Source organism: Oryctolagus cuniculus, chromosome X (assembly GCF_051225735.1).
Source record: "Oryctolagus cuniculus isolate XC-2025 breed Fujian yellow rabbit chromosome X, ASM5122573v1, whole genome shotgun sequence".
NCBI classification, from domain to species: domain Eukaryota; kingdom Metazoa; phylum Chordata; class Mammalia; order Lagomorpha; family Leporidae; genus Oryctolagus; species Oryctolagus cuniculus.
Genome location: NC_142888.1, coordinates 64,516,822 through 64,538,371, shown reverse-complemented (window position 1 = coordinate 64,538,371; position 21,550 = coordinate 64,516,822). Strand labels below are relative to the sequence as shown.

At 38.5% G+C, this 21,550-nt stretch overlaps 1 protein-coding gene and 1 pseudogene across 5 annotated transcripts in view; one reads left to right on the top strand and one right to left on the bottom strand.

The window, feature by feature from the left end:
• Window positions 1-21,550, bottom strand: part of CHM (CHM Rab escort protein) — a 209,884-nt gene that overhangs the window by 136,112 nt on the left and 52,222 nt on the right. The window lies entirely within an intron of this gene.
• Window positions 778-21,191, top strand: LOC100351789 (sorting nexin-8 pseudogene; annotated as a pseudogene).

Here is a 21,550-nt window from a genome sequence, read left to right as displayed (position 1 = left end):
GAACCAGCACATGGAAGACCACTCTCTCGCTCTGCTTCTCTGTAACTCTGCCTTTCAAATAAATAAATAAATAAATCTTTCATAAGAATGGGCAAAGGGGTTGAAAGGATGCTTCACAAAGAAGTGGTCAATGAGTACATGAAAAGGTGTTCAACATCTTTAGTCACTGGGTAACTGCCCATTAAAATAAGCATTAAAAATGAGCATGAGAAATCAGTACAAGTCCACCAAAATGGTAAGCAAGATTGACAATGCCAGGTATCGGTGTAGATGGCCAGAATGCTCACACACTGTGGTGGGAGTGTAATATGGTACAAAATATCTGGCAGTATCTTATAGAACTAAACATATACCTCCTGATAATATAATAATTGCACTCCTGGACAATTACACATGAGAAAAGCATATGTTCACAAAAAAGACTTCTATGTATCTTTCTAATAAAAAAAATCCCCAAAGTGATAACACAAGTATCCGTCAAGCAAAGAAGGGATAAATAAGCTGTGGTATATCCATTGGATGGATACCATTCACCAATTAAAAGGAATAAACTACTGATATTACAACATATATGAATCTCAAAAACATCATGCTGATCGAAAGTCTTACTCAAAAAGAGTACCTACTGTATGATTGCATCTCCTATTCAAAAAGAGTACCTACTATATGATTCCATCTAAATGAAGTTCTAGAACAACTAATCTATTATGAAAAAAAAAAATCACAAGAGTGCTTGCGGATTAGGACTAGGATTAGAAGTGGGAGCAGGATTTGACCATGAAGGGGTATGAAAGAACATTCTGGGATGATGACACTATTCTTTATCTTGATAAGGCTCTTAATTACACAAGGGTATGCATTTAAAGCTACTAAATAGTATCTTTAAGAGCTGTGCATGTCACCCTGAATTTTATCTGAAAAAAAAATGTTAAAAAAAAAGAAAACTAGTGAATTCCAGTTAATGATATATGTGCTAAGATGACCAGGACAAAAGTTACTAGATGTGTACAACTAACTTCAAAATAAAAAAAAAATGATGAATGGATAATAGATGAATATATGAAAAGTTATGTGATAAAACAAACATACCAAAAAATATAGAATCTAGGTTGTGGACACAGAGATGCTCACAGTACAGTTTTTTCCCCCATTTCTTATGTTTGAAATTATTATAATAAAATATTAGAAAAACAAAAGTAATCTAACAAGAGTTTTCGAACACTGACCATGAAATGTCAATTTCCAAGTTATTTTCTATTACCAAAGCCTAAGAAAACTCTAAGAAGCACCATCTTGCTGTTTCTTTCCATCATTAAGTGACTTGAGGTCATTTTGTGGTCAGAATCTATTTTTCTCTCCTACACTTGGTCATATGGTTTTTGACAGAGCTAATTGGTTCTAGTATTTTTCCATGCAGCTCTCATTTTCAACTTTTCCTGTTGATGTGCTCTTAACATCAGCATCTGGTGATCTCATCCAATTATGTATATAAAAGGTGAAACATGGTTTTCATTACTGTGGTCTTTCTGACAAAAGGGGCAACATAATTATTACAAAATTCACTACAAAACCAGCACAAGCTATGTACACATTTTAAATGCTACACTATACCCCTAAAAACATGTATTACATGACAATCCAAAATGTAGAAATGAAAAATAAAAGCACAGATTTTGACTAAATTCATTTTGATATTTGTATTACAATTTTTCATGCCCATTAAAGACAAAAACAAGATGACAAAAAGAAAAAAATCAATACGACAATTTAATATGCTCTTTGGAGCAATACTGTAACAGAAATAAAAAAGTTCACAAAATACTTTCTCTTTAAAGATATAGCTTTAGAACTCTGACATTCAAATCCAATTTATACATTATTCTTTCTACTGTCTTTAAAACTGCTTTTGTAGGGAATAATAAGGCTAGGTTATTGGTTTTGTTTTTAAATCCCACAGAGTCTGATTTATTTTAAGGACAAAGTGAGAACTTCCTGACTTAGAAAAAAAATAAGAAAAGGGTTTGGTACGTGTTCTGCCAATTTTATGTCACAACTGCCTCTGTGCATGAAGGAAAAGACAAAGTACTTTATGGCAGAGGATGAAGTTTATTTCTATTGCCAGGAACACTATTTCATAGGATAAAAAAGACTTCCTTAAAACTAGAGTCTCACTATGGAACTAGAAGAGGAGTTATTCACAACATTTAAACAAACATAAAACTAAAGGTCTAAAGCCCTCTTTTGTTCTATGATTGGAACATGAACCAAAATTTCAGCTAAAATAGTAACATCTGAAATGGAATGTTTTTATTTTCAAAGACAAAGTCAATAATTACAATACTAAGGTATTAATTCTCCAATGTGCAAAACAACCATAAAACTGTTGAAAACATGGTTTTAATCTTTCTGACATTTCACATAGCATCCTTAGAGTACCATCTAAGCTTTTCCAGATATAATAAGGAAATGAGATGCACAAGTGACTCCATTAACACTAATCAGTAAAACAGAAAAAAAAAAAAGCTTTGAAACAGTAATTCAAGATATTTCTCATCCTTTTCATAGTGTTTAACGTTAAACCATCACTTTGCTTAATGTCTCCAAACAGAAAATATATTACAGGTATACACAAGGAAAGTTGAACTGCATAAGGCTGAACATTAAACTCTTTAATTAGAGCCTATTAATTAAATCCTAACCATCTTCTTTCCCATTGTACATCATAATTACAATGCAGTATTGAATATTCAGCAGCAGGCATAGCTACATGATGCTAAACTACATATTGTACTGTGAAATGACTTCTATAAGCAAGTCCAAAAACATTGACAAAAGATGGAGTGGCTGACATTCACGGAAATTCATCTGGGGATCCTTTTAATTATTAAGAAACTTGGGAGTTGAAAAGGTTTTCAGGAAAGTAGTTGATAGAGTCCAAGCTCCCTCAGTGGAAAAGGGAAGCAGCAGAGCTCAAACTCTTACTGCCTTACTGTACATTCACAGCTCTTACACTTCCTTTTCCTAGAGGAGTATTAATAACCACCTTCCCTATATCGCATTTTTAACTTTCCAAGTTGATTTCAGTTATTCTCATTGTAGCAGCCTTGTGAGGCAGAATGAAGAGGACACTGAGATCTGCCCAAGTACAGATTAGTCCTCAGTCAAGGCCAAACAGCTACAAATGGCAGGACTACAATTGAAACTCAGCTCTCCTGAATTCTAATCCCACCCATCATGACACAAAAATTCCCAAACTTCTATGCTGACTAGCATAATTTAGTTCACAAGATATTATAATGGTAGCTGTCATTTAATGAAGCAAACACTTACTGAATAACAACTGATCACTAAATTCACCATTTCCAAAATGTATTCCAGCAATAACAGTGGCTATTAATATACATTCCAAGAGGTGGGGGGTGGTGAGGGAGGAGCACAATGACAAAATAAATTTGGAAAACGCTAGGTTTAAAAAATTTAATTGGGGAAGGTCTCTGACCTAGCAGTTAAGACTGCTTGGGATGCCTGCATCCTATATCAGAGGGCCTAGGGTCGAGTCCTAGCTCAGCTCCTCATTCCAGCTTCCTATTAATGTACACCCTAAGAGGCAGCAGGTGATGGTTCAAGTAGTCGAGTCTCTGTCACCCACATGGGAGACTTGGATAAAGTTCTCAACTCCCAGCTTTGGCCTAAGCTGGACATGGCCCAGGCCTGGCTACTGTGGGCATTTGGGAAGTGAACCAGTAGATGGGAGTTCCTTCTGTCTCTCAAATAAAAATAAAGAAATTTTAAAAGTTAAAAACAATTTGTTCATGACATTAATTTTCAGCACCATGAAATATGTTAATGTCTATTGTAGCTCTCCCAAGACAGAACTACAGTCATCCCTATTTATCCATGGACAAATGGTTCCAAGACATCCCTCCCCATTCCAACACCAAAATCCACATATGCTCAAGTTCCTTATATAAAATGGTATACATCTACATATAACTTGTGCATATTCTCCCGTATTCTTTAAGTCATCTCTACATTACTTATAATATCTACTACAATATAAATATTATGTAAATAGTTGTTATGCTATATTGCTTATGGAATAAGAAAAAAGTCTATATATGTTCATATAGCTGCAAGTTTTTAGAGAACACTTTTGATCTGCGTCGAGTTGAATTTCCAGATGTGGAACCCATAGATATGAAGTACTGACGTGTAGCAGTATATGGAATTTCACAAATTCGACTAATTGGCACTTTTTTGAAAACAGCATTTTACAACATATTACTCTATATCTTGTGCAGTTGTGTGGGTGCAGTCTGTTGAAATCTTTACTTAGTATATACTAAGTTGTTCATCTATATATAAAGATAATTGAAAATGAATCTTGATGAAAAGTGGGATGGAAGAAGGAATGGGAGATGGGATGGTTGCAGGTGGGAGGGAGGTTATGGGGGAAAAAGCCACAACAATGCAAAAGTTGTACTTTGTAAATTTATATTTATTAAATAAAAAATAAATAAATAAACCAAGCTTGGCAAAAAAAAAAAAAAAAAAGAAAGAAAACAGCATTTTAAATGATTAGGATTTAATAGGATATATCAATTCATGTTAAGGGAACATAGGAAGATGGCATATCATTTATTTTGAGCTTGGCATTTTATATTCACTCTTTCACTTAGACCTCACAAGAATTCTGAGAGATTGCTACTACCATTAACCCCATTTTACAATTACAAAAAAAAAAAAAATGTCAAGTTGAGAATCTCATCTAACTCAGGAAATGGCAAAGCCTGAACTTAGGCTCAGGGCTCACCAGGCCCCAAAGCCTATGGTCTTGCCACTATGTAACATTCTCTCCTATAATCAACAAAATTAGAATCTTCAAAATTATAAACACTAGCATATAATAAAAATCCTTGAAATTGACTTAATTAAGTAAAGGAAATGGGATATTTATTTGTTTTTACCTTTTGTTTAGTGAATACAAACATCATGCATTTCTTAAGTACAATTTTAGGAATACAGTGATTCTTCTCACAATGCCCGCCCTCTCTCCCCCCACTCCCATCCGTCTTCTTCCTCCCTCTCCTATTCCCAGTCTTATTTTATACTAAAAACTATTTTCAATTAACTTTATACCTATAGTAGGTAAAGAGTTCATCAATTTGTATGATAAAAGAAAAATGTAAAAGAAAAAGAAAAAAGAAACTGTCTCAACAGTTGAGACAAGGGCTATTCAAGGTCAATGTATCTCGAAGTTAATTTCACTAAACGGAAGGAAGACCTTTCGCGCGCGCGCGCGTGCTCTCTAACTCTATCAAAAAAAAAGAGAAACTTAATTAACTTAACTTTAAAGAAGCACCAAAGAGTGATAAATCTTGTGAGCACTTAGACATAGTTGTAGCTTATGAAACATAAGAGTATCCCTCACTTAATACATTAAGAGAAATTAAGTCTCTGGGCACAAGTTTTATTATTAATTAAAGAAGCACCTAAGAAAACAAGTAATGGAGTTGGACACTTTGGACTAACTAAAATTTATGAGTCATATGTATATCCTCCACTTAATACATTAAAATGGAATAAATCTTTGAGAACAAGTTTTATTGCTAACTCTCCTACTTGCTGAGGGCAGAGGTCCTGCACGGGAAGTTAGTGCATAGTGATTCCTGTTGTTAATTTAACAATTAACACTCATATATGACTTCAGTGATGATTATCCAGAGCTCCTAACATGAGCTGCCTAGACTATGGAAGTGTTTTGAATCCATATACTCCATCAGTATTTAGACAAGGCCATCAGCAAAGTGGAAGTTCTCTCCTAATGGGATATTTATAAATATTAGACAAAAGGAAGTTCATTTTTGGTTCTGCTACCCCAATTCAACTGGAGATAAAAGTGGGATAATAACTTCATGACTATGTCCAGCCCAATGTCAGAACTAGAGGGACTATTCATTTCTACAACCTGAAATACATCAAGTTTGATTGCGTATCTCATATTTAATGGGCACATATATATTTATGTATATGGCAGAAATAGGAAAATAATAACAATTTGCTAGCTATTATTGAGTGCAGTGATATGCCACATAAAGGCTTTCATTTGGGTTAGGCATTGTGGTGCAGCAGGTTAAGTCACCACTTGGGATCCTGCATCCCATATTGCAGTGCTGGTTCAAGTTCCTGCTATTCTTCATGTCTGATCCAGCTTTATACTAGTGTACCTGGGAGACAGCAGATGATGGCTCAAGTACTTGGACCCCTGCCACCCATGTGGAAGACCCAGAGAGAGTTCCTAGCTCCAAGATTTCGCCTGGACCAGCCCTGGTTGTTGCAGGTATTTGGGGAGTGAACCAGTGATTGGATGATCCCCCATTCCCCCACCTCTGTCTCTCTGCATTTTAAACAAAATAAATACATATTTTACAAAAAGACCTTTTAGCCAACAAAGGACCACATACACAATGGTGGTCACAGAGACTTATTACAGAGATGAAAAGAATCCAATCTTAGTATTTTTACGGTACTATTTCTGTGGTGACTTACGTTGCTAAATACACAAATACAATTGTGTTATAATTTCCTACAGTATTCAATCCAGTAATATTCATTGTATGTTTATAGCCTAGGATCAACAGGCTATATTATATAGCCTAGGTAGGTAGTAGGCTATGCCATGTAGGTTTGTGTAAATGCACTCTGATGCTCACATAATGATGAAATCACCCAACAACACATTTGTCAGAACATATCCCAGTCATTAAGTGATGCATGCTTGCTTGTACAACATACCACGCAGATTAAATCAGGTGGTATCTCACTTAAACTTGGTTGGAGTACTACAAAGAGTTAGGATATGTCATTATCTTCCTGGCAACAAATAATATAATAGGCTAAGATATATTTTATGTATTGGACTTACTCCCTACACAAATTCTCGTAAGTTCCACATACCTCTTATACCAGAAAGCTGAGTTTCTTTCACCATTCCTGTTTTCTAAGATCAAAAAAGCTGGGCCTCCATGATAGAATATGCAGATGTAACTGTGATATCAGACAGGAAAACTAGGCCCTTAGTTGACAACATTTTTTAATTAATAAAAATTGTACATATTTATCATATACAGCATGTTCTTTTCAGATATTACTTGGTTTTAAAAGAATCCCTTGAAGCTACAGGAAGCTGCTTAGGCAATCAGATAAATCTGTTAGAAAGAAATACCAGCGGGTTGCACTGTGGTGCAGTAAAGTCACCGCCTGCAGCACAGGCATCCTATGTGGGTGCCAGTTCAAGTCTTGGCTGCTCCAATTCCAATCCAGCTCTCTGCTCGTATGCCTAGGAAACAGCAGAAGATGGCCTAAGTACTTGGGCCCCTGCTATCATGCGTGAGACCTAGAGGAAGCTCCTCCTGACTCCTGGTTTGGGCCTGGCTCAGCCCTGGCTGTTGTGGCCATTTGGGGAGTGAACCAGCAGATGGAAGACTGATATTCTCTCTCTCTGTCTCTCAGTGACTTTGCCTTTCAAATGAATGAATGAATGAATGAATGAATAAAAAAAAGAAATACCAGGCTGTGATTCAATCATTAGGGCTGGAGAGAGACCTATGTTGGAGGTATTAGTCATCTCACACTAGCCCACCCATTCAAATCCATTTATAAACAACCAACGCAGGCAGAGGAGTAGAAAATATGCAAAGCTGCCCGCAATTCTTTCCCACTGTGATCTCATCCATAAATCCCTGATTCAATTATCACTTCTCTACTGCTGACTCACAAACCAGTATCTCCAATATGTACCCCCTCTGTTAAGCTCCAGACTCAAATCTATTTCTAGTGAGTTGAAAGTACATATTATGAGTCATCAGCTTATTGGACACCTCTCTTAACTTAATGTCCCAGATATACTTTAATCTCTACATGTCCAGAAGACAAATTTATTATCTGTCCCATCACCCTCAACTGGGCCTTCCTCTTAGTTTCACCATGTCAATAAACATCAATACCAGAATAGGCGCTTGGCCTAGCAGTTAAAATGCTGGTTAAGACACCTGTATCCCAGGGTCAGCTCTGTGGCATAGCAAGTTAAGCAGCCGCCTGCAGTGCTGGCATCCCATGTGGGCACTGGTTAGAGTCCCGGTTGCTCCACTTCCCACCCAAATCCCTGCTAATGTGCCTGGGAAAGCTGCAAACGATGCACCCACGAGAGAGATGCAGATGAAGTTCCAAGCTTCAGCCACTGGGGGAGTGAACAAGCAGGTGGAAGACCTCTCTTTCTGCCTGTCTCTCCATCTCTGTAATGCTACCTTTCAAATTAAAAAAAAAAAAAAAAGATAGACACCTGCATCCCACATCAGAGTACTTGGGTTTTGTACCCAGCTCCAGCTCCTGACTCCAGGTTCCTGTTAATGCTGACCCTGGGAGGCAATGGAGTGGCCCAAGTTAATTGGGTTCTTGTTGCCCACATGGAAGACCTGGTTTGAGTTCCTAGCTACCTGACTTGAGTTCCTGGCATCAGTCCTTGCCCAGACCCAGCTGGGCAAGGGAGTCAACCAGCAGATAGTGGCAGTGACACCCCTCCCCCAGGTTCTCTGAAATAAAAAGGAAAGACAACAGCATCTTTACAGATACCTATGCTAAAAAAACAGTCTTAAACTACCTCATCAATACTTTCACTTGATTTCTCAAACCTCTTCTATGCTTGTCATCCTGATGATTGCTGCCTTATTTCTGGTCTTCACTATCTCTTATTCTACATTGGTTTCATACAGGTTTTCCTGTCTCTAGTTTCTTCCCCTTTCCATCCAACCTTGGCATTACTGACCCTGTTTCAGGTCTTGGCAAACCACATTATACCACTCTTAGGTCTAAAGATGTTTAAAAGTTCACTAATGCTCTTTCTAGAGTCAGATCCAAAGGCCTTACTTAGTAGAACTAAAAGACCTTCCAAATCTTAGTGTCAACCTAACTCTCCAGTTTTATCTGTAGCCATTACCCTTCTCTGCCACCATCAGCTGTAACTGCACACTCAACATTGTGTGAGTGAGTCAAATGCCTGCATGTCTCTGCTTTTATTATTCTAATTGCCTCTTCCTCAACTGCTATTCTATCACAAATCTAATAAGGAACTAGACAAACCAATCAGAACTACTCAAATCCACGATTATGTCTGCGAAGCCTTCAACTCTCTAACATGTTACCTAAAGAACTGATCTCAGTATCTCCATAGCTTTGCACATGTAGTATGAATGATTCTTCCAACTAGGTAAAAAATAAATTAAGGGCAAGTGAAGTAGGCAGGCATACAGGCTAAAATTGATTTGATTTGTGAGCTGGAAGACCACGCCTTCGCCACACCCCTGTGTGACTTCACGCCCTACCTGATACCTTCCCCAAGACCCTGTGTGACCTCACATCCTACCTGATACCCCCACCACGCCCCAATTGTGACATCAGGCTCTACCTGACCATACCTGAGTGCCCACCTGGCCACAAGCCACTCCCCTGTGGAAAATATATAAAAAGGGAGGGAGTGTTGAAAAAGGCTCTCGGCCTCTGCGTTGCTGCCGGTGATAAGCAGTGGATAGCAGCTCGAGGTGCTTGCTGCACGTGGCTCTGGCCTGCTCCCTGAGCGGTATGGACCCTACCCTAGTTCCCAGACTTTCCCTTCTCTCCTACCTGAACTAAAGCCTTCACTTTCCTAAACACCTTTCGCACTAAATAAAAGCCTAAAACGTACCATGCTGCCTCGTTTATCTGTGCCGGTATTTAGAATTCTCTAAATATTAGCAAGAACCATCTTGGACTTACTAATATTGGGGATTTATTACTAAGCATATGGTGAAATCGTATGGCACCCCAAATTCTGATAGCACATGTGGCATCCCAGATAGCAATTCTGGGGAACATTAAGGGGTCACATTTTTTTGTGTAAATTTTAGGGGATCATGTTAAGGGCAAATTAAAGGCAAGGACAATAATTTGGTCATCTTTGAACTTTCAATGCATGGTAATACACTAAGGGAATTATTACCACTAAAGCATTGCTGTTAATCAAGGCTTTGGGACCAGATAGACCTGAGTTCTAATTTAATTGTGCCTCTTACTAGCAGCATGACCTCGTCAATAATGTTACAGAGATTACTGTTTCACACTTCAGAGTGATTATAAAATAAAAATCAAATCACTTAAAGCAGTGCCTAGCATACATTAAGTTACCACCACCACCATCTTCTTGCAAAGTATGGATATAGCAGGACTATCCACAAGAGTCTCTAGTCCCCTTAACACAGTCTAATGCCAGCCAGGTATTGCTAGTGTCAGTGACAATCCTGGGAGGGAAGAAAAAGAGTTAAGAAGGTAGACACAGCTGAGAGGACAGGACTGGCAGATCAAGAGACTGGGGACTGCTGGTTCCTTCTCCCTATTTTTCTGTCTCTACCTCAGAGTATTCACAGCTCCTTAAATTTAACCCTTCCTTCGTCATAATATCAAACAAAACTCTTCTTTTCAGTAATGAAATTAAAGGGAAATTAAAGTGATAGGAAAAAAAACTTAAAGATTTATTGTGCTAGATCACTCTACTTCAAGCTGTGAACCTGATTAATAATTCTTCAGATCACCAAAGAGATGGTAGGGGCAGTTGCCATTTCAAATTAAATATAAACCAATGAAACAATAATAACAATGATTAAAATTAGGAGGAGGAAAATATAAGAGAAAAACATTTCTCTTCAAAAAGAGGATAGCAAAGAAGTTGCTTGAAGGGAGAAGGCCGGAGAAGTAGAAGCAGTAAAAAAAAAAAAAAAAAAAAGTCTGTGCATTCAATTATCTTTGCTTGTAGTTTTGTAGTTCATGTGAAAGCTATCCAAATTCAACCCCATTGAATAAAACAAGTCAAAGTTAGTAACATCCAGGGAGATGTTGATGCTTCAAGATTTCTGCAAATAGCTGTCTCAATCAATCTAGCCTTTGTTTGTGATCTATGGGGAAAAAAGTCCTCTTTACAGAAGAACTGTTATTTGCAAATGAAGTTCCTGTCATACAGATTTCAATGACCCAAAGAAAAAATGACATTTGTTTCAAGACCATACAAATTCATAAACTGTTTCCAAATATATTTCCTATTCTGCTGTCCAAAATAGAGGTTGAATATATTCCCTACACCAAAGAATAAGTTTTGTTGAAATCATTACAGATCTAGCCAACTACACCTCAATTTTATGTGTAACCTACTGGACATTTACAGGGAATCTTCAAGGTAGACTGTGCACGAGATCCATTTTACAGTCAAAATCACACAAATATTATAACATGTCACAGTCATAACTTGCAACTCTTGCTTTATAAAAAAACAAAAGGGGGGGATGTTGGTAAAACATTATCTTATATATTATCTTATATATTATCTTATATATATTTTACATATATATATATCTTATATATTATCTTATCTATGGTGCGATCTACACCCCGGACACCACCCTAGGCTTTAGCCCCTGCTGCCATTGCTGGAAGCCAGGTGGCTCCATGGCCCAATCACCAGTCATAGCTCCACCCCCACCCTAATGGGATTCACTGCTTCTACTTCCCTGCCTGCCCCACAGGCAAAGTTTTAAGAGGACCTGTTCCTGAACAGGCTTTGTCTCTTGATCTCTCTCTTATACTCTCCTTCTCCCTCTTTTCCTTCGTCCCTTCGCTCAGATCTGTTGGTTTCCCCCAGTAAACACTCTCCCTCATAACTTGTTGGTTTCCCCCAATAAACACTCTCCCTTAAAAAAAAAAAAAAGGGCACAAGCTTTGCAATAATATCAACTGAGGCTCAAGATCTGGTTCTTAGCCCCAATAGACTAGTGATATTGGACAAATTGTTTCACTTCTTAGAATTTGTTTCCTCTTCTGCAAAAGGAGGTGCTATGTTTTGAGTACAGTTTTTTTCCTCCAAAGATTCATATGTTGGAGCTTTGGTCCTCAGAGGCAGTGTGGAAATATGATGTGGAACCTTTAAGAGCTAGGCCTAGTGAGAGGCCTTTAGGTCATTAGGGGAGCTGCTCTCTGAAGAGGAGGTAGCTCTCTCAGGACTGCTGCACTCTCACAAGAGGGAGACTCAGCTTTTAAAAATTAAAAAAAAAAAAAAACACACACACACAAAAAAAACCTGAATGATAGGGTTTTGAAAGTTTTTACCATAAAGAAATACTAAGGATTTGAGAAGACAGATGTATCTACTTTCATTGGACATTACATAAATTACATGTGTATTGAAACATCACAAAATATCCCATAAATATATACAATTTTTATGAATTTTGAAATCTGATGTAGATAACTAAACAAATCATGATGTCTGTGGAAAAAAAAAAAAAAAAAGCAAGCCCAACCCCTGAATCAGTGTCTGGCTTCCTGTTTTAAGATGTGATTGCTTCCTCTCAAAAGCATCATCTACCACAAGGTCCTCATCACAGCCACACTGATAACAACAGCATGCCACTGAAACTCCAAACTATGAGCTAAATAAGTCTTTCTTCAAAGGTAGCCTGCCTCAGGTATTTCATTATAGTAGCAAAGAAATGAACTATAACAGGAGTGATTATGCTTCTATTAGAGAAATGTGGCAAAAATAACATTTGTATGGTATCTGCCATAGCATCATAGGAAATATTCAGTAAGCAGCAGCTATTTTTACATTACATTGTCTCTGATAGTTTACATCTTGAATACTAGATTAGGTTAGACAAATGTAAATCACTTTCACTTATAAATTAGTTCCATGGACATCATGAAATTTGTCTTCAACATTGAGAAATAAGGCAAGGAGAAAACTAGAGTTACACTTTATTCTTTGAGACTTAACCATTTTTCTCACTCTTACAGAAGAGTATTTAGTTTCTTTATCTAAATAAGATAATTTTCTTTATGTCCCTGTTCCACTATAGTAGTACTGAATCTAAAACCTTTAAAATATTTTTGTTTGAGCTACCTTATTCATGTATAGAAGGGAACTTCAAAAAGTTCATGGAAAATGGAATTAAAAGTTTAATTTGGTACAATTTTGAAATATATCCAAATTGTCTTTAAAAGGTCATCAAAACATATATTGTGGAAAAGCTATAGATTTCAAAATGTTTTATACCAAAATGAACTTATTGTTAATTCCATTTTCCACAAACATTTTGAAGTACTTCTTATGTGTATTTTAGTAGATGAGAATCAGGAATGTTATTTTTGCCCTCAATTTTCATAAACCAAAAGCAAATAAAAAGAAACTTCACAGTTAAGAGTATTTATTGGCCGGCACCGCAGCTCAATAGGCTAATCCTCCGCCTGCGGCACCGGCACCCCGGGTTCTAGTCCCAGTTGGGGCGCCGGATTCTGTTCTGGTTGCTCCTCTTCCAGTCCAGCTCTCTGCTGTGGCCCGGGAGTGCAGTGGAGGGAGGATGGCTCAAGTCCTTGGGCCCTGCACATGCATGGGAGACCAGGAGAAGCACCTGGCTCCTGGCTTCGGATCAGCACGGTGCGCCGGCTGCAGTGCACCGGCCACAGCGGCCACTGGGGGATGAACCAACGGAAAAGGAAGACCTTTCTCTCTGTCTCTCACTGTCCACTCTGCCTGTCAAAAAAAAAAAAAAGTATTTATTGAATCACTACTGGTTTCTTTATTTTTTAAAGCTAATAATCACTGAATATCTACACAGAGTTTTTGTCCTTTCATCACAGAAGCATGGCATCAGACCTACATTTTTCACTTAACTCTACATATGCACACATATGCACAGTTAATTTCCATGGCAGAAAAATTCCCTAAAACTGATTTGACAGAAAACTTCAGGTGCAATTTGAGGTGATTCAATTATTAAGTGTAGTATATATTAAGCCAAAAAAAATTTGCCTTTACTAAGAAATAAAATAACTCTTTCTATAAAAGGATTGAGGGGAAAATTATGCTAGCTCTCAAAGATCTTCAGCCTCATATCACATGAAAAGTCAATAGAGAATTCTTATAGCCACTCCTACTCATCCACCCCCTTCACACCAAATCTAAATGACACCCCTATTATTCTTTTGTATTACTCCCCTTTTTACCTTTATAGTACAATCTGTTATATAAAATGTAAGGATGTTTAATATAAAATTTAAGGATGTTTAATATCTATATCCCTTCTTAGGGTCCAGGGTGCATCATAAGGAAAGGGAGTCATAGTCTGTTTTATTATTAACCTCGATACCCAGTGACTAACAAAGCATATAATCTCATTTGATTTTACACTAGTTCCTAACTACAATGTGTCTATTTTTTTGAGAACTGACAATTCTTGACAAATTTTAGGGTTTCCCAAGTCAGTGCCTCAACGCAATAATGAACACTGACACATAGGAACCGCGATGTCAACACAATGTCAAATCAATGGTGGAGAAATACTGAGCACAAAGCCCCCCCACCACCACCACCACTACTACTTACCCTACCTTACAGAACCCTGGAGGAAGAAATTGTAACTCTCTTAAACATGGGAATACTAAAAGAAAATCTGATAATATTCAATGGCACAGCAGGGATTCAAGCCACACTTTAAAATGACTATTTGCAGCGGGTCATAGAAGAAATCAAAAGAGAAATCAAAAAATTTCTGGAAACAAATGAAGACAATACAACTTATCAAAACTTATGGAGGGGCCGGCACTGTGGCGTAGCAGGTAAAGCCACTGCCTGCAGTGTCAATACCCCATATGGGTGCTGGTTCAAGTCCTGGAAGCTTCCAATCAAGCTTCTATATTGCAAAAGAAACAGTCAGCAAAGTGAAGAGGCAACCAACAGAATGGGAAAAATTATTTGCAAACTATACAACTGATAAAGTATTAATAACCAGGATATATAGAGATCAAGAAACTCCACAACAACAAAACAAACTACCCACTTAAGAGATGAGCCAAGGACTTAAACATTTTTCAAAAGAAGAAATCCAAAGAGCCAACAGACACATTAAAAAATGTTCAGTATCACTAGCTATTAGGTAAATGCAAATCAAAACCACAATGAGGTTTCACCTCACCCCCATTAGAATGGCTTTCATATAGAAATCAACAAACAAATGCTGGTGATGATGTAGGGGAAAGTGTACCCTAATCCATAGCTGTTGGGAATGTAAACTGGTAAAGCCACTGTGGAAGATAGTACGGAGATACCAGAAGAAATCTGAATAAAGACCTACCATATGACCCAGCCATCCCATTCCTGGGAATTTACCCAAGGGAAATGAAATCAGCATAAGAAAGAGTTATTTGTACCCCCATAGTTATTGCAGCTCAATTCACAAAAGATAAGACGTGGAATCAACCCAAATGCCTGTCAAATGAAGACTGGATAAAGAAAGTACTGGATATGTACACCATTGAATACTACACAGCAGTAAAAAAAAAAAAAAAAAAAAAGAAATCCTGTTGTTTGCAAAAAAATGGATAAAACTGGGAAGCAGCATACTTAGTAAAATAAGCCAGTCCCAAAAGACAAATATCATATGTTCTCCCTGATTTATAGTAAATAATAGAGCACCTATCTATAGAATTAAAATTGACACTTTGAGATTCGATGACTTTGAACAGCCCTCGTCTCCACTGTTGAGGAAGTTTTTTTTCATACTATTTGTTGAACTCTTTACTTATAGAGTTAATCATATGTGCATAAAGTAAATTGAAAATAGATCTTAGAAAAAAATATGAATGAGAATAGGAGAGGGAGGAGGAAGAAGGATGGGAGTGCAGGTGGGAGGGTGAGTATTGTGGGAAGAATCATTATGTTCCTAAAGTTATATTTTCGAAATGCATGAAGTTTGTATACCTTAAATAAAAGGTTTGGGGGAAAAATAAAATTAAAAATGACTTCACCATAACTTTACAACGTTCAAGAAATAAACTGGGATGAATTTTCCTTATACCTTCCCATCTGATCTCATTTAGTCTTTTAGTTTTGGTCCACTATATATTTGTAAAAAACAAAAAGTTTTTTGAATTTTCCTTCACTAGTAGTGCTATGGCATACATACTATTAAACAATATTTTTAAATAATGAGCAAATATATAGAAGAGATGGTGAATCAGTATATTTCCACTACATCAATTCATTTTACCCTTTAAGACATACATTCATTTCTCTGTCATGAAACTATATCCCTTAAGGGCTCCAGACAGAATATACCAAACTATCATTAGTCTTACAGAAGTGCTATGTAGGAAGGATTATGTATATTTTTGTGTATGTTAATATATAGACATAGACTTTGCTTAAAGTTTTATGAAATATGCATAGACAATTTTTATGGTTGGATAAAATGATTTTTTTCCAAAGAAGCAAAGAATTACTCCAGAGACAAAGATCCACGGTCATTTCTCTATCATAACTCCTAACAAGAAAAAAATTTCGTTTGTCAGACCAAAACAAAATCTAGTCCAGGAACAGACGCGTAATACACAGGGACATAATCAGGTCTTAACCTCACAAGGTAATATCTTTTGATGAATATGCCCCTTTTGTAAAATTATTAAAGTGTTTCAATGTTTTAATTTTTAGGAATAACATGGTTAATTACATAAGATTTAACATCAACAACTGTATTCTTATAAATATTTGGATCCACATTATAAATCCACTGAACTTATAAAGATTTAAAGACCACAAATATTTATTACTGTCCTTTTAATAAAGATAGAAAAACTGAATTTAAATGAATACAATGAAGTAACATCATGTTTTCAATGAATTTAGTTCATTTTCTCTCTTTATCTAAAGTAGTATGTAGTGGAAAGTGAAGAGGGATAGGAAAGAAAATCACACCAAACAATGACAGGAAAAAAAAATCAACCAACATCATGCAGATGAACAACGTATTAGCAAAAGTAGATTTTGTTCACATGTAAACTTCTGGTATTGTTGCACCTCTCTATCAAATTCAAGTTTAAAGTAAATGCCAATATCTACATTTTGAAATGCAAATTGTTCTTCTAAATCACATCTATTCTTGAAATTTCACTTGTCAACAGCTCATTATTATCTACAGTAAATGAAGCTCTCTGAAAAGATCCACAGATTTTTACAATTTTTGAGACAGATAGCTGGCACACAAAAATGGAGCTCCTTCAATTACAATTTGGCATAAGTTAACTTTAGTTTAAAATCTGTCCATAGAGTTTATGGCAACACAACAAGTAAGTGACTATTTTGAATAAGATTAGCTGCTGTTGATAGTGACTCATGGACAATGTTTATGAATCAACAGAGGTTGTACTTGGTATTTTTATAATGGGCTGCTTCAGAACCATCCACCATCATCACTTGAAAGGAACAGAAATGCAAACAATGGCAGAAGATTAAAGGTAGAGTTAATCTTCACAAGGTCATAAATGAAAAACATGCACATAAAATGCCCAAAATGCATTTTTGTTTGCTGTTATTTTCATAATTTTTGCTCATTTAGTTTTCAACACTGTAATGTAGGAAAATATTTAAACAGAAAAAAAAATAAAATCTTTAAACAAATTAAGAATAACTGCTTAACAGTTTATCAGGATGAAATTATATTTCATGTTCTTGTTACTATCCAGACTACCTAGATAAATCTTCCTGCAAGAAAAAGAAAAGTGAATTTATCTAATTACTTACCATAATAGCATTCTGTTTTGAGACACAGGAGTTATACAAGCTCAGCAAGCAAAACTGACTGTGACAGTGGTTTAAATTAAAGAAAAAGATTCCAACACCATTTTAGAAATATACAAATATGCTAAAAATCTGGGACAAGGCCTCTTTTTCAAAATATTAGATCTTAATAAAGAAAACTATATGTACATGGGTCTTCATATTTTCTTTCTAACAGGAAACTAAAAACAGTTTAATATGCAAGAGTAGAGAACTGGTTAAATAAATGGTAGTGTGTTCATTTGCACAAAAAACTATGCAACCCATTTTCATTAACTGAAAAATCCTATTTTTGAGATGCAAAAATGTTGTTACAAATACATTTTTTGTAAAATCAAGACTTGTAGGAACCACTACCCATCTACCTAAATTGTCCTTTCTTCCAGAGCTGAGTAAGACATGTGGCCTTCAGCTTAGAGATGGAGTTTATGTCTCCATACAACCATAATTGACAAACAATGAAACTTCAGTCCAGAGGATACAAGCAGAGACAGCATACGCCTGGCCCAGGACCTACAAAGACAAACATCTGCACACTACCTACTTCCTGGAAAATGGAACCTGGGCAACCTGTGGGGCAGTTTACACTGTGCAAAGAAAATTCCAAATAAAATAATAATAAATAAAATAACAAAATTAGAGGATGGTAAGGAAATGGGAGGAAAGTAACCCAAGTCTTCATGGAGCTATGACCTCATCAGCCCTGAACTCTCCACATCCGATTTAATGACACAAAATTTTGATTAACTGTTCTTCAGAACACTGTGTTGGGTCTTTTTATCACAGTCCCTCATTCTTTCATTCTAACTAGTATGGCATACCATAGAACACTGCTATCACTAATGTTTCATGACATGTATGAGCATTTAAAAAAAGTGACAGCACAGCCGGCGCCGCGGCTCAATAGGCTAATCCTCCGCCTTGCGGTGCCGGCACACCAGGTTCTAGTCCCGGTCGGGGCAGCGGATTCTGTCCCAGTTGCCCCTCTTCCAGTCCAGCTCTCTGCTGTGGCCCGGGAGTGCAGTAGATGATGGCCCAAGTGCTTGGGCCCTATACATTCATGGGAGACCAGGAGAAGCACCTGGCTCCCGGCTTCAGATCAGCACGGTGCACCGGCTGCAGCGGTGAGCCAACGGTAAAGGAAGACCTTTCTCTGTCTCTCTCTCTCACTGTCCACTCTGCCTGCCAAAAAAAAAAAAAAAAAAAAAAAAAAAAAAAAAAAATTACAGCAGTCTTCTGATTTTTGTCTTCATGATTTAGTGAATATATTATTTTGTAAAATAAAACTTAAAAAGAAAAATGTTAATAAATTTTAAAATACAAATCATTTAATTCTTCCCTGTTCCTCCCCTTACTATCTACCCTAATAGAGAAGACACTATTATATATTATACTGTTAAAATGGGTCTAAAAATATTCTCTAGAGCCAAGATCAGCAAACTTTCCTACAAAATGTCCCACAGTAAATATTTTACTTTTGGCAGGCCATACAGTCTCTGTTGTAACTACTAAATACTGTCATTTTATAGCAAAATTAGACATGGATATATAAAAATGAATGGGAATTTTTTAAATAAAACTTTATTCACAAAACAGGCAGTTGGCTCATGCACCATAGTTTAACATCTTCTCCGCAATATATCCTCACTGTTCCATATTATACAGTTGAGACAGTCTTTTTAAAAAAAAATACATATATATATTTGAAAGGCAGAGTTACAGAGAGGCAGAGGCAGAGAAAAGAGATGTCTTCTATCTGCCAGTTCATTCCCTGAATGGCCGAAACAGTGGGAGCTGGGCTGATCCGAAGCCAGGAGCTTCTCCTGGGTCTCCAACATCGGTGCAGGGCCCCAAGGACTTGGGCCACCTTCCACTACTTTCCCAGGCCATACCAGAGAGCTGGATTGGAAATGGAGCAGCTGGGGGGTCTCAAATCGGCACCTATATGGGATGCCGGCACTGCAGGTTAACCCGCTATGCCACAGTGCAGGCCACAAGACAGTCTTAAAATAAAGAAAAGTAATAGCAAATATTACTCATTCTTCATGACTGGAATTAAAAAAAAAAAAAGGTGAAAATAAGCCAAACATGTTCTACAGAATTTTTTTAGCCTCTTCTTCCAAGAGGTCTGGCAGGGCGATGGACCCACTGTCCGCAGCACCAGCTATGAGGCAGCTGAAGCAGAGGCTGACAAGGAGGCGGATCCCCTGGCAGGCGCCTTGTGGATGCCCCAGGTTATCAAGCAGAGGGACCCAGATCCCATTCAAATGCAAATGCCTCAGGGGAACCTGCTGCTGCTGCCCTACACCCTGCAGGACCTGCTGGCCAAGGACGCATGCAGCTGGAGCTCATCCTTGAGAAGAAGGGCCTCTTCCTGAAGGATGTGGAATAGTCAGTGCATCCAGTCCCCCATGTACAAAAGGCACAGTGACTTTGTGGTCTTCCAGAAAATGCTGCTGCACGAGTACCCCTAATACATGCTACCAACCCTGCCACCCAAGAGGATGCAAGGAGCCGACAGGGAGTTAGTTCATCAAGGGCCGCAGGAGGGCCCTGAACGCTTCCTCAACCTGGTGGCCCAGCACCCACCACTCTGCGAGGACAGCTTACTCAAGCTCTTCCTCTCCTTCAGCGGCCCTGAAGTGCAGAACAAGCTCAAGGGGTTGGCCCAGTGCCTTGGAGATGAGTTTGTGAACTTCAGCAGGCGGCCAGGGCCAAGGACTTCCTACTGGCTGACATCCACACTCAGTTTGCCATCAGACGGGAGCTCATCCGGAACACCTACAACAGCTTCCAGAAGCTCTGCGACAGGGCCGAGCAGATGGCAGCCCGTGCTGTGTACAGACCTCCTTATCTTCGGGAAGGCGTTGAGTGTCTTAGGGTCTGACATCACCCCACTGGTGGTGTCCAGGAGGCCTCCTGGGCCACCCTGCACAGCACAACATGGGGCTCCTTGAAGCAGGCGCTGAAGGGCCTGTCTGTAGAGTTCGTACTGTTCACCAACAAGGCTGCATGGTGGAGCAAACAGGAAGAGAACAATGTGGTAGAGAAATTAAAACATTTCCTGGATTTGCAGCAGTCCTATAAAGACCTGTGTAAGCGGCACAAGAAGGGTATGCTGCACAAGCACCAGAGGGCCTTGCACAAGTACAGCCTGATGAAGGAGCAGATGATGAGCGCCACAGTGCAGAACCGTGAGCCCGAGGCTGTGGAGCAGATGGAATCCCACACCATGGAACAAGAGCACCTGATACAAACCATGCAGCTGTGAAACTTCTTCTCCCTGTACTGCCTGCACCTGGCCCTCACCTCCCACCTTCCCGGGGCCATTATGAACTCCCAGATCCAAGGGCACAAGGAGGTTTACCCTGCACATGGTCGTACAGAAGATGTGTACGTCCATCCGCTTGGGGTCACCCATGAACTCAAACACAATGTGGCCCACCTTGTGCAGCGTGTCCACACTCTGACCACTCTCCTCTTCCAGATCCCTGTGAACTGAGGGGTGGGCAGAAGGCAGAGAGAAGAGACACAGGTCAGGCAAGGCACGGGTAAGCAGGAAGAGCAGGGGCTGTGAGGTGAGACGTCACATGGACGGCCTTGGCAGAGCTGATGCAGCCAGCTTGAACCCCGGAATTCTTGATGAGGGTCGGGTTCTGAGGAGGAGCACAGGTCCAGTCCCTTGTACTCTGCCAGGTGACCTCTCCCAGGCCTGCTGAGCCAGCCACAAGTCAGGTAGCAGGGACGGGAGCGCCTGCTGCAGAGCCTGGGCCCTGTGCTCGGATCCTGGGTACCCGGGGGAAATGTCCATCCAGCTGCACGCCTTGCTGAGAACACAAGCTCATGCCTCAGACTCCCGTG